Consider the following 13,540-nt stretch of genomic DNA (forward strand, 5'->3'; position numbering starts at 1 on the left):
TTCACCCACTCTCCTGACACACCCACCTCGCAGATCACCCACATTCTCGACACTCCCACCTCACAGATCATCCACACTGACTCACCCACCTGACAGATCACCCACATTGACACAACCACCTCACAGATCATACACACTGACTCACCCACCTCACAGATCACCCACAATCCGGACACATCCACCTCTCAGATATCTCACACTGACACACCCACCTCACAGATCACCCAGATTCTCGACACACCCACCTCACAGATTACGCACACTGACACACCCACCTCACAGATCACCCACACTCTCGACACACCCACCTCACAGATCACCCACACTCCCGACACACCCACCTCACTGATCACCCACACTGACACACCCACCTCACAGATCACTCACACTCCCGACACACCCACCTCACAGATCACACACACTCCCGACACACCCACCTCACAGATAACCCACTATACACACCCACCTCACAGATCACCCACCATCCTGACACACCCAGCTCACAGATCACCCACACTGACACACTCACCTCACAGATCACGCACACTAACACACCCACCTCACAGATCACCCACACTCCCCACACACCCACCTCACAGATCACCCACAGTCTTGAAACACCCACCTCACAGATCACCCACACTGACACACCAACCTCACAGATCACCCACACTCCCGACACTTCCACCTCACAGATCACCCAGACTCTCGACACACCCACCTCTCACATTACGCACACTGACACACCCACCTCACAGATCACCCACACTTTCGAGACACCCACCTCACAGATCACTCACACTGACACACCCACCGCACAGGTCCCCCACACTCCCGACACACCAACCTCACAGACAACCACACTCTTGACACAACCACATCACAGATCACTCACACTCCCGACACACCCACCTCACAGGTCACCCACACTGACACACCCACCTCAGAGTTCACCCACTCTCCTGACACAACCACCTCCCAGATCACCCACACCGACACAGCCACCTGATAGATCACCCACACTGACACATCCACCTCACAGATCACCCACACTTTCGACACACCCACCTCAGAGATCACCCACACTCTCGACACAACCACCTCACAGATCATCCACACTGACACACCCACCGCACAGGTCACCCACACTCCCGACACACCAACCTCACAGATCACCCACAGTCTTGACACACCCACATCACAGATCACTCACACTCCCGACACACCCACCTCACAGATCACCCACACTGACACACCCACCACACAGGTCACCCACACTCCCGACACACCAACCTCACAGATCACCCACAGTCTTGACACACCCACCTCACAGAACACCCACACTGACACACCCACCTCACAGATCACCCACACTCCCGACACATCCACCTCACAGATCACCCAGACTGTCGAGACACCCACCTCTCAGATTACGCACACTGACACACCCACCTCACAGATCACCCACACTTTCGTGACACTCACCTCACAGATCACCCACACTGACACACCCACCGCACAGGTCACCCACACTCCCGACACACCAACCTCACAGATCACCCACACTCTTGGCACACCAATATCACAGAACACTCACACTCCCGACACACCCACCTCACAGATCACCCACACTGACACACCCACCTCACAGTTTACCCACTTCCCAGATCACCCACACCGACACAGCCACCTGACAGATCACCCACACTGACACATCCACCTCACAGATCATCCACACTGACTCACCCACCTCACAGATCACCCACAGTCCGGACACATCCACCTCTCAGATATCCCACACTGACACACCCACCTCACAGTGAACCCACACTACTGACACGCCCACGTCACAGATCACCCACACTCCCGACACACCCACCTCACAGATCACCCACACTGACACACCCATCTCAGAGATCACCGACACTGACACACCCACCTCACAGATCACCCACACTGACACACCCAGCTCACAGATCACCCACACTCTCCAGACACCCACCTCACAGATCACCCACACTCTCGAGACACCCACCTTACAGATCACCCACACTGACACACCCACCGCACAGTTCACCCACACTCCCGACACACCAACCTCACAGATCACCCACACTCTTGACACACCCACATCACAGATCACTCACAATCCCGACACACCCACCTCACAGATCACCAACACTGACACACCCACCTCACAGTTCACCCACACCGACACAGCCACCTGACAGATCACCCACACTGACACACCCACCTCACAGATCACCCACACTGACACACCCACCTCACAGTTCACCCACTCCCCTGACACACCAACCTCACAGATCACCCACACTCTTGACACACCCACATCACAGATCACTCACACACCCGACACACCCACCTCACAGGTCACCCACCTCACAGTTCACCCACTCTCCTGACACACCCACCTCGCAGATCACCCACATTCTCGACACACCCACCTCACAGATCATCCACACTGACTCACCCACCTGACAGATCACCCACACTGACACATCCACCTCACAGATCACCCACACTCTCGACACACCCACCTTAGAGATCACCCACACTCTCGACACACCCACCTCACAGATCACCCACACTGACACACCCACCTCACAGATCACCCACACTCTCGAGACACCCACCTCACAGATCACCCACACTGACACACCCACCGCACAGTTCACCCACACTCCCGACACACCAACCTCACAGATCACCCACACTCTTGACACACCCACATCACAGATCACTCACACTCCCGACACACCCACCTCACAGATCACCAACACTGACACACCCACCTCACAGATCACCCACACTGAGACACCCACCTCACAGTTCACCCACTCCCCTGACACACCAACCTCACAGATCACCCACACTCTTGACACACCCACATCACAGATCACTCACACACCCGACACACCCACCTCACAGGTCACCCACCTCACAGTTCACCCACTCTCCTGACACACCCACCTCGCAGATCACCCACATTCTCGATACACCCACCTCACAGATCATCGACACTGACTCACCCACCTGACAGATCACCCACACTGACACATCCACCTCACAGATCACCCACACTCTCGACACACCCACCGTAGAGATCACCCACACTCTCGACACACCCACCTCACAGATCACCCACACTCCCGACACACCCACCTCACTGATCACCCACACTGACACACCCACCTCACAGATCACTCACACTCCCGACACACCCACCTCACAGATCAAACACACTCCCGACACACCCACCTCACAGATAACCCACTTTACACACCCACCTCACAGATCACCCACCATCCTGACAAACCCAGCTCACAGATCACCCACACTGACACACCCACCTCACAGATCACGCACACTCACACACCCACCTCACAGATCACCCACACTCCCCACACACCCAGCTCACAGATCACCCACAGTCTTGAAAGACCCACCTCACAGATCACCCACACTGACACAACAACCTCACAGATCACCCACACTCCCGACACTTCCACCTCACAGATCACCCAGACTCTCGACACACCCACCTCTCACATTACGCACACTGACACACCCACCTCACAGATCACCCACACTTTCGAGACACCCACCTCACAGATCACTCACACTGACACACCCACCGCACAGGTCCCCCACACTCCCGACACACCAACCTCACAGACAACCACACTCTTGACACAACCACATCACAGATCACTCACACTCCCGACACACCCACCTCACAGGTCACCCACACTGACACACCCACCTCAGAGTTCACCCACTCTCCTGACACAACCACCTCCCAGATCACCCACACCGACACAGCCACCTGATAGATCACCCACACTGAAACATCCACCTCACAGATCACCCACACTTTCGACACACCCACCTCAGAGATCACCCACACTCTCGACACAACCACCTCACAGATCATCCACACTGACACACCCACCGCACAGGTCACCCACACTCCCGACACACCAGCCTCACAGATCACCCACAGTCATGACACACCCACATCACAGATCACTCACACTCCCGACACACCCACCTGACAGATCACCCACACTTTCGACACACCCACCTCAGAGATCACCCACACTCTCGACACAACCACCTCACAGGTCATCCACACTGACACACCCACCGCACAGGTCACCCACACTCCCGACACACCAGCCTCACAGATCACCCACAGTCTTGACACACCCACATCACAGATCACTCACACTCCCGACACACCCACCTCACAGATCACCCACACTGACACACCCACCACACAGGTCACCCACACTCCCGACACACCAACCTCACAGAACACCCACACTGAAACACCCACCTCACAGATCACCCACACTCCCGACACATCCACCTCACAGATCACCCAGACTGTCGAGACACCCACCTCTCAGATTACGCACACTGACACACCCACCTCACAGATCACCCACACTTTCGTGACACTCACCTCACAGATCACCCACACTGACACACCCACCGCACAGGTCACCCACACTCCCGACACACCAACCTCACAGATCACCCACACTCTTGGCACACCCACATCACAGAACACTCACACTCCCGACACACCCACCTCACAGATCACCCACACTGACACACCCACCTCACAGTTTACCCACTTCCCAGATCACCCACACCGACACAGCCACCTGACAGATCACCCACAATGACACATCCACCTCACAGATCATCCACACTGACTCACACACCTCACAGATCACCCACAGTCCGGACACATCCACCTCTCAGATATCCCACACTGACACACCCACCTCACAGTGCACCCACACTACTGACACACCCACGTCACAGATCACCCACACTCCCGACACACCCACCTCACAGATCACCCACACTGACACACCCATCTCAGAGATCACCGACACTGACACACCCACCTCACAGATCACCCACACTGACACACCCAGCTCACAGATCACCCACACTCTCGAGACACACACCTCACAGATCACCCACACTGACACACCCACCGCACAGTTCACCCACACTCCCGACACACCAACCTCACAGATCACCCACACTCTTGACACACCCACATCACAGATCACTCACACTCCCGACACACCCACCTCAGAGATCACCAACACTGACACACCCACCTCACAGTTCACCCACACCGACACAGCCACCTGACAGATCACCCACACTGACACACCCACCTCACAGATCACCCACACTGACACACCCACCGCACAGTTCACCCACACTCCCGACACACCAACCTCACAGATCACCCACACTCATGACACACCCACATCACAGATCACTCACACTCCCGACACACCCACCTCACAGATCACCAACACTGACACACCCACCTCACAGTTCACCCACACCGACACAGCCACCTGACAGATCACCCACACTGACACACCCACCTCACAGATCACCCACACTGACACACCCACCTCACAGTTCACCCAGTCCCCTGACACACCAACCTCACAGATCACCCACACTCTTGACACACCCACATCACAGATCACTCACACTCCCGACACACCCACCTCACAGATCACCAACACTGACACACCCACCTCACAGTTCACCCACACCGACACAGCCACCTGACAGATCACCCACACTGATACACCCACCTCACAGATCACCCACACTGAGACACCCACCTCACAGTTCACCCACTCCCCTGACACACCAACCTCACAGATCACCCACACTCTTGACACACCCACATCACAGATCACTCACACACCCGACACACCCACCTCACAGGTCACCCACCTCACAGTTCACCCACTCTCCTGACACACCCACCTCGCAGATCACCCACATTCTCGACACACCCACCTCACAGATCATCCACACTGACTCACCCACCTGACAGATCACCCACACTGACACATCCACCTCACAGATCACCCACACTCTCGACACACCCACCTTAGAGATCACCCACACTCTCGACACACCCACCTCACAGATCACCCACACTGACACACCCACCTCACAGATCACCCACACTCTCGAGACACCCACCTCACAGATCACCCACACTGACACACCCACCGCACAGTTCACCCACACTCCCGACACACCAACCTCACAGATCACCCACACCCTTGACACACCCACATCACAGATCACTCACACTCCCGACACACAAACCTCACAGATCACCAACACTGACACACCCACCTCACAGTTCACCCACACCGACACAGCCACCTGACAGATCACCCACACTGACACACCCACCTCACAGATCACCCACACTGAGACACCAACCTCACAGTTCACCCACTCCCCTGACACACCAACCTCACAGATCACCCACACTCTTGACACACCCACATCACAGATCACTCACACACCCGACACACCCACCTCACAGGTCACCCACCTCACAGTTCACCCACTCTCCTGACACACCCACCTCGCAGATCACCCACATTCTCGATACACCCACCTCACAGATCATCCACACTGACTTACCCACCTGACAGATCACCCACACTGACACATCCACCTCACAGATCACCCACACTCTCGACACACCCACCGTAGAGATCACCCACACTCTCGACACACCCACCTCACAGATCACCCACACTCCCGACACACCCACCTCACTGATCACCCACACTGACACACCCACCTCACAGATCACTCACACTCCCGACACACCCACCTCACAGATCAAACACACTCCCGACACACCCACCTCACAGATAACCCACTTTACACACCCACCTCACAGATCACCCACCATCCTGACAAACCCAGCTCACAGATCACCCACACTGACACACCCACCTCACAGATCACGCACACTCACACACCCACCTCACAGATCACCCACACTCCCCACACACCCACCTCACAGATCACCCACAGTCTTGAAAGACCCACCTCACAGATCACCCACACTGACACACCAACCTCACAGATCACCCACACTCCCGACACTTCCACCTCACAGATCACCCAGACTCTCGACACACCCACCTCTCACATTACGCACACTGACACACCCACCTCACAGATCACCCACACTTTCGAGACACCCACCTCACAGATCACTCACACTGACACACCCACCGCACAGGTCCCCCACACTCCCGACACACCAACCTCACAGACAACCACACTCTTGACACAACCACATCACAGATCACTCACACTCCCGACACACCCACCTCACAGGTCACCCACACTGACACACCCACCAAAGAGTTCACCCACTCTCCTGACACAACCACCTCCCAGATCACCCACACCGACACAGCCACCTGATAGATCACCCACACTGACACATCCACCTCACAGATCACCCACACTTTCGACACACCCACCTCAGAGATCACCCACACTCTCGACACAACCACCTCACAGATCATCCACACTGACACACCCACCGCACAGGTCACCCACACTCCCGACACACCAGCCTCACAGATCACCCACAGTCATGACACACCCACATCACAGATCACTCACACTCCCGACACACCCACCTGACAGATCACCCACACTTTCGACACACCCACCTCAGAGATCACCCACACTCTCGACACAACCACCTCACAGATCATCCACACTGACACACCCACCGCACAGGTCACCCACACTCCCGACACACCAGCCTCACAGATCACCCACAGTCTTGACACACCCACATCACAGATCACTCACACTCCCGACACACCCACCTCACAGATCACCCACACTGACACACCCACCACACAGGTCACCCACACTCCCGACACACCAACCTCACAGATCACCCACAGTCTTGACACACCCACCTCACAGAACACCCACACTGACACACCCACCTCACAGATCACCCACACTCCCGACACATCCACCTCACAGATCACCCAGACTGTCGAGACACCCACCTCTCAGATTACGCACACTGACACACCCACCTCTCAGATCACCCACACTTTCGTGACACTCACCTCACAGATCACCCAAACTGACACACCCACCGCACAGGTCACCCACACTCCCGACACACCAACCTCACAGATCACCCACACTCTTGGCACACCCACATCACAGAACACTCACACTCCCGACACACCCACCTCACAGATCACCCACACTGACACACCCACCTCACAGTTTACCCACTTCCCAGATCACCCACACCGACACAGCCACCTGACAGATCACCCACACTGACACATCCACCTCACAGATCATCCACACTGACTCACCCACCTCACAGATCACCCACAGTCCGGACACATCCACCTCTCAGATATCCCACACTGACACACCCACCTCACAGTGCACCCACACTACTGACACACCCACGTCACAGATCACCCACACTCCCGACACACCCACCTCACAGATCACCCACACTGACACACCCATCTCAGAGATCACCGACACTGACACACCCACCTCACAGATCACCCACACTGACACACCCAGCTCACAGATCACCCACACTCTCGAGACACCCACCTCACAGATCACCCACACTGACACACCCACCGCACAGTTCACCCACACTCCCGACACACCAACCTCACAGATCACCCACACTCTTGACACACCCACATCACAGATCACTCACACTCCCGACACACCCACCTCACAGATCATCAACACTGACACACCCACCTCACAGTTCACCCACACCGACACAGCCACCTGACAGATCACCCACACTGACACACCCACCTCACAGATCACCCACACTGACACACCCACCTCACAGATCACGCACACCCACACACCCACCTCACAGATCACCCACACTCCCCACACACCCACCTCACAGATCACCCACAGTCTTGAAACACCCACCTCACAGATCACCCACACTGACACACCCACCTCACAGTTTACCCACTTCCCAGATCACCCACACCGACACAGCCACCTGACAGATCACCCACACTGACACATCCACCTCACAGATCATCCACACTGACTCACCCACCTCACAGATCACCCACTGTCCGGACACATCCACCTCTCAGATATCCCACACTGACACACCCACCTCACAGTGCACCCACACTACTGACACACCCACGTCACAGATCACCAACACTGACACACCCACCTCACAGTTCACCCACACCGACACAGCCACCTGACAGATAACCCACACTGACACACCCACCTCACAGATCACGCACACCCACACACCCACCTCACAGATCACCCACACTCCCCACACACCCACCTCACAGATCACCCACAGTCTTGAAACACCCACCTCACAGATCACCCACACTGACACACCAACCTCACAGATCACCCACACTCCCGACACTTCCACCTCACAGATCACCCAGACTCTCGACACACCCACCTCTCACATTACGCACACTGACACACCCACCTCACAGATCACCCACACTTTCGAGACACCCACCTCACAGATCACTCACACTGACACACCCACCGCACAGGTCCCCCACACTCCCGACACACCAACCTCACAGACAACCACACTCTTGACACAACCACATCACAGATCACTCACACTCCCGACACACCCACCTCACAGGTCACCGACACTGACACACCCACCTCAGAGTTCACCCACTCTCCTGACACAACCACCTCCCAGATCACCCACACCGACACAGCCACCTGATAGATCACCCACACTGACACATCCACCTCACAGATCACCCACACTTTCGACACACCCAACTCAGAGATCACCCACACTCTCGACACAACCACCTCACAGATCATCCACACTGACACACCCACCGCACAGGTCACCCACACTCCCGACACACCAACCTCACAGAACACCCACAGTCTTGACACACCCACATCACAGATCACTCACACTCCCGACACACCCACCTCACAGATCACCCACACTGACACACCCACCACACAGGTCACCCACACTCCCGACACACCAACCTCACAGATCACCCACAGTCTTGACACACCCACCTCACAGAACACCCACACTGACACACCCACCTCACAGATCACCCACACTCCCGACACATCCACCTCACAGATCACCCAGACTGTCGAGACACCCACCTCTCAGATTACGCACACTGACACACCCACCTCACAGATCACCCACACTTTCGTGACACTCACCTCACAGATCACCCACACTGACACACCCACCGCACAGGTCACCCACACTCCCGACACACCAACCTCACAGATCACCCACACTCTTGGCACACCCACATCACAGAACACTCACACTCCCGACACACCCACCTCACAGATCACCCACACTGACACACCCACCTCACAGTTTACCCACTTCCCAGATCACCCACACCGACACAGCCACCTGACAGATCACCCACACTGACACATCCACCTCACAGATCATCCACACTGACTCACCCACCTCACAGATCACCCACAGTCCGGACACATCCACCTCTCAGATATCCCACACTGACACACCCACCTCACAGTGCACCCACACTACTGACACACCCACGTCACAGATCACCCACACTCCCGACACACCCACCTCACAGATCACCCACACTGACACACCCATCTCAGAGATCACCGACACTGACACACCCACCTCACAGATCACCCTAACTGACACACCCAGCTCACAGATCACCCACACTCTCGAGACACCCACCTCACAGATCACCCACACTGACACACCCACCGCACAGTTCACCCACACTCCCGACACACCAACCTCACAGATCACCCACACTCTTGACACACCCACATCACAGATCACTCACACTCCCGACACACCCACCTCACAGATCACCAACACTGACACACCCACCTCACAGTTCACCCACACCGACACAGCCACCTGACAGATCACCCACACTGACACACCCACCTCACAGATCACCCACACTGACACACCCACCTCACAGTTCACCCACTCTCCTGACACACCAACCTCACAGATCACCCACACTCTTGACACACCCACATCACAGATCACTCACACTCCCGACACACCCACCTCACAGATCACCCACACTGACACACCCACCTCACATGTCACCCACCTCACAGTTCACCCACTCTCCTGAAACACCCACCTCGCAGATCACCCACATTCTCGACACACCCACCTCACAAATCATCCACACTGACTCACCCACCTCACAGATCACCAACACTGACACACCCACCTAACAGTTCACCCACACCGACACAGCCACCTGACAGATCACCCACACTGACACATCCACCTCACAGATCACCCACACTCTCGACACACCCACCTTAGAGATCACCCACACTCTCGACACACCCACCTCCCAGATCACCCACACTGACACACCCATCTCACAGATCACCCACACTGACACACCCACCTCACAGTTCACCCACTCTCCTGACACACCAACCTCACAGATCACCCACACTCTTGACACACCCACATCACAGATCACTCACACTCCCGACACACCCACCTCACAGGTCACCCACCTCACAGTTCACCCACTCTCCTGACACACCCACCTCGCAGATCACCCACATTCTCGATACACCCACCTCACAGATCATCCACACTGACTCACCCACCTGACAGATCACCCACACTGACACATCCACCTCACAGATCACCCACACTCTCGACACACCCACCGTAGAGATCACCCACACTCTCGACACACCCACCTCACAGATCACCCACACTCCCGACACACCCACCTCACTGATCACCCACACTGACACACCCACATCACAGATCACTCACACTCCCGACACACCCACCTCACAGATCAAACACACTCCCGACACACCCACCTCACAGATAACCCACTTTACACACCCACCTCACAGATCACCCACCATCCTGACAAACCCAGCTCACAGATCACCCACACTGACACACCCACCTCACAGATCACGCACACTCACACACCCACCTCACAGATCACCCACACTCCCCACACACCCAGCTCACAGATCACCCACAGTCTTGAAAGACCCACCTCACAGATCACCCACACTGACACACCAACCTCACAGATCACCCACACTCCCGACACTTCCACCTCACAGATCACCCAGACTCTCGACACACCCACCTCTCACATTACGCACACTGACACACCCACCTCACAGATCACCCACACTTTCGAGACACCCACCTCACAGATCACTCACACTGACACACCCACCGCACAGGTCCCCCACACTCCCGACACACCAACCTCACAGACAACCACACTCTTGACACAACCACATCACAGATCACTCACACTCCCGACACACCCACCTCACAGGTCACCCACACTGACACACCCACCTCAGAGTTCATCCACTCTCCTGACACAACCACCTCCCAGATCACCCACACCGACACAGCCACCTGATAGATCACCCACACTGACACATCCACCTCACAGATCACCCACACTTTCGACACACTCACCTCAGAGATCACCCACACTCTCGACACAACCACCTCACAGATCACCCACACTGACACACCCACCGCACAGGTCACCCACACTCCCGACACACCAGCCTCACAGATCACCCACAGTCATGACACACCCACATCACAGATCACTCACACTCCCGACACACCCACCTGACAGATCACCCACACTTTCGACACACCCACCTCAGAGATCACCCACACTCTCGACACAACCACCTCACAGATCATCCACACTGACACACCCACCGCACAGGTCACCCACACTCCCGACACACCAGCCTCACAGATCACCCACAGTCTTGACACACCCACATCACAGATCACTCACACTCCCGACACACCCACCTCACAGATCACCCACACTGACACACCCATCTCACAGATCACCCACACTGACACACCCACCTCACAGATCACCCACACTGACACACCCACCTCACAGTTCACCCACTCTCCTGACACACCAACCTCACAGATCACCCACACTCTTGACACACCCACATCACAGATCACTCACACTCCCGACACACCCACCTCACAGGTCACCCACCTCACAGTTCACCCACTCTCCTGACACACCCACCTCGCAGATCACCCACATTCTCGATACACCCACCTCACAGATCATCCACACTGACTCACCCACCTGACAGATCACCCACACTGACACATCCACCTCACAGATCACCCACACTCTCGACACACCCACCGTAGAGATCACCCACACTCTCGACACACCCACCTCACAGATCACCCACACTCCCGACACACCCACCTCACTGATCACCCACACTGACACACCCACCTCACAGATCACTCACACTCCCGACACACCCACCTCACAGATCAAACACACTCCCGACACACCCACCTCACAGATAACCCACTTTACACACCCACCTCACAGATCACCCACCATCCTGACAAACCCAGCTCACAGATCACCCACACTGACACACCCACCTCACAGATCACGCACACTCACACACCCACCTCACAGATCACCCACACTCCCCACACACCCAGCTCACAGATCACCCACAGTCTTGAAAGACCCACCTCACAGATCACCCACACTGACACACCAACCTCACAGATCACCCACAC

This window comes from Mobula hypostoma, assembly GCF_963921235.1.
Source record: "Mobula hypostoma chromosome 3 unlocalized genomic scaffold, sMobHyp1.1 SUPER_3_unloc_1, whole genome shotgun sequence".
Taxonomy (NCBI): Eukaryota; Metazoa; Chordata; class Chondrichthyes; order Myliobatiformes; family Myliobatidae; genus Mobula; species Mobula hypostoma.